The sequence below is a fragment of the Amphibalanus amphitrite genome, unplaced genomic scaffold (genome assembly GCF_019059575.1).
Source record: "Amphibalanus amphitrite isolate SeventyFive unplaced genomic scaffold, NRLGWU_Aamphi_draft 000833F_arrow, whole genome shotgun sequence".
In the NCBI taxonomy this organism is placed as follows: Eukaryota; Metazoa; Arthropoda; class Thecostraca; order Balanomorpha; family Balanidae; genus Amphibalanus; species Amphibalanus amphitrite.
In genome coordinates this window covers 82,753-85,551 of record NW_024882327.1, presented here as the reverse complement: position 1 = coordinate 85,551, position 2,799 = coordinate 82,753, and the positions used below count along the sequence as shown (strand labels likewise).

General features: G+C 51.4%; 1 long non-coding RNA gene across 1 annotated transcript; it reads right to left on the bottom strand.

The window, feature by feature from the left end:
* Window positions 1–434: 434 nt before the first annotated feature.
* LOC122366838 lies at window positions 435–1,322 on the bottom strand. Its single transcript, XR_006253958.1, has 2 exons — window positions 994–1,322; window positions 435–566 (listed from the first exon to the last, which is right to left on the bottom strand). It is a non-coding gene; the product is annotated as an uncharacterized LOC122366838 (long non-coding RNA).
* Window positions 1,323–2,799: the final 1,477 nt, after the last annotated feature.

Sequence of the window (2,799 nt, the reverse complement as noted above, 5' to 3'; positions counted from 1 at the left end):
TAAGGATTCTGCGGAAAATCCGTAAGGATTTTTAGCTAAATCCTTAAGGATCTCTAGCAATGTCTTTAAGGACATTGGTAATAGTCTTTAAGGACTTTGTGTTTTTTCCTTAAAGATTGGTAGCAAAATCTTTAAGGATCTTGGCGACAATCCTCAAGGATTTTGAGGCTATTCCTTAATGAATGATATATAAATCCGTAAGGATCAAACCCTAGCAAACACATTTGTACGGTTTCTGAAGCTATATTTTTTACTTGAAATAAGCACATTTAGCCATTTTTCATTGCCAGGAATGGAGCAGCCGCCAACCACAGGCGACCGGGTATACATATATGGAGCTCCAGGCATTCGCAGGTTGCAGCTGAGGCTCCGAGAAATATAAGCCGAGGACTTCCGAAAAAAAAAAACATATTTACAGGAAGATAAGTCTACACTTTTTCGAGTCAGCCACGCTTCAGATATTATCACGTCAAACGTCCTCGGCCGCCGCTCCTACGCCATCCACATTCTACACATCTTGAGCGGTTGAGTCGCCCGTCGCCTGTCGAGTCTCGCATCCTGCGTTCCTGTAACAAGGCGGATATTCCTATGTAATAACAGTAATATACTGATCAACAATACCTACTCAAAGGCTCACGAATTCTACTCTTAGGCTTAGACTGTAGTCCCAGCCAAAGAATATTGGTGAGCCTTTGAGTAAATTCAGTTCAGTCATTTCCAGCTTAGATGCCTGTGTATGTTCATTTAGCAATGCATCACATATGCACCTACGTCCTACTACCCTGAATCCATTCTATTATATTTACCTGGGCCTCGTTCCAAGGCATGGCGCTAAAAGACGCTACCGGTAGTACTTTCATTTGCCGCAGCCAAATGAATGAGGACGACGATCGCCATTAATTGAAGTGAACGTTTCAGCGCCGGTTTTTTGATCTATCAATGTAATAACTAGGATCAATTATTTCATTGATACACAGCATGGCAGAAACTTACATGGCCCGAAGAGGAGACGGCAGACGGCACAACACACTCAACAGACTCGTCCGCATCCCGCGAGCGGCGGCGGCACAATGCGACAGGGGGACGCGCGGTCTCCCCTCTTGCCGGAGGCGAGGATCAGACCGCCCGCTGCCGCCCGTACAGTCTTTGAAACGGTCAGCGGTCGCTAAATTCCAGTCGGTACGGTCTCTGAAAGAGCACAGCGCAAACGCTGTGGCACCGGTGACACTGAGGCCATGCGATACATGCATACTGTGGCACTTGGTTGAGATACCAATAGGTACTTTTTATCAGAACTATTCGTCTATCCGATTTGGAGTCTGGATGAACCCAGCGTGGACATTTAGGTCACCATCCCAGCTAAATATTAATTCTGAGTTAAGGTAGCCAAATTGTTATCCCTGGCTCACAATCACCGGTTTTGGCACTCGCAATATCGAGAAATGCCATAAATCGAAAATATTTAATTTCAAAGTTGCAGCACAAAAGTGGGGGCAAGCTGCTCCCACTGCCCCCTGCCTCCCGGTTCCCGCGCCTATGATGATAACGAACGCTGCTTTGGTCCGTCACAAAGTTTTTACATGCCGTATATTAACGGATACGGAGCACGGAATAATACTAGGGATGATTCAATCACTCCATAATGATTGACGTACTGGCTGCATCGGCTATCCTGAAGGATTAAGCGACACTAGCAAGTAGCAATTTCCTTACGGAATACTGAGCGATCCTTAAGGATACCAAACATCGCCCTAAAATCCTTACGGATCGGCGAATGCGTCCTTAAGGATTCTAGAAGGTCCGTAGAATCCTTAAGGATTTCATATCTGATCCATATGGGTCCTTATGGATCCTTAAGGATTGTGGGGATTCTGGCGAAATCCTTAAGGACTTTTTCACTAGGGCTGGGACAGGGCCTGCGAAGCGGCTGACGCGGTGGGGGAGAGGATGGCTGACTGGATGAAAGCGGAGGGATGGGTCCCGCTCAACAGCGGAGAACCCACCTTCGCGAGCTACCGATCAGGTGCTCAGACGGCCCCAGACCTCGCCGCGTGCAGTGCCCCCCTGGCCCGCAGGGCAGTGTGGTCTCTCGGCCCTGACCTTGGGAGCGACCACCTTCCCATGGTGGTGGAGGTGAGGTCCGAGACGGCGCCCCCCAGGAGGGTCCGCAAGACCAAGTGGGCGTTCCACAAGGCGGAGTGGCAGGCGTTCGCGGCCGACTGCGAGCAGTCGCTGGCCGAACTGGAGCCGGACCTGACGACTCAGGTATTGGCGGACCGGTTCGAGTCGGCGCTGCAACGGGCTGCAGTGCGCCACATCCCGCGAGGCGCCAGGGCGGATCCTCGCCCGTGGGCCTTGGACCCCGACCTCCAGGAGGCGATTATAGAACGGCGCGCGGCGCGCGCGGCCCTGCGCGATGGTGACACACCGTCCCGGGAGCGCTGGATCGCGGCCAAGCGGCGCGCGGCCGAACTGGAGAAGAAGGCCACCATCGCACACTTCAAGGACTTCGTCTCCACCACCTTGAACAGGCCAGCCAACGTCGGCAGGGTCCACAAGACGCTGAAGAAGTGGGAGCGATGTTGTGACGATGAGCCCAGGGACGGCCAAGCGATGCTCGTTAGGCGGCACGGGCGGACATCGATAGCAGCGCCTCTATCGGTCACTAGGGAAAGCTTGGCTGTAGGCGACGAAATACCGGCTGAGTTGTCACACGTTGAATAGGTTTATAGACATCCGTCTTGTAAAGAAGTTGAACTTTTGCCTTCAATATTTCTACAGGCAATTTTAGAAGTGTCT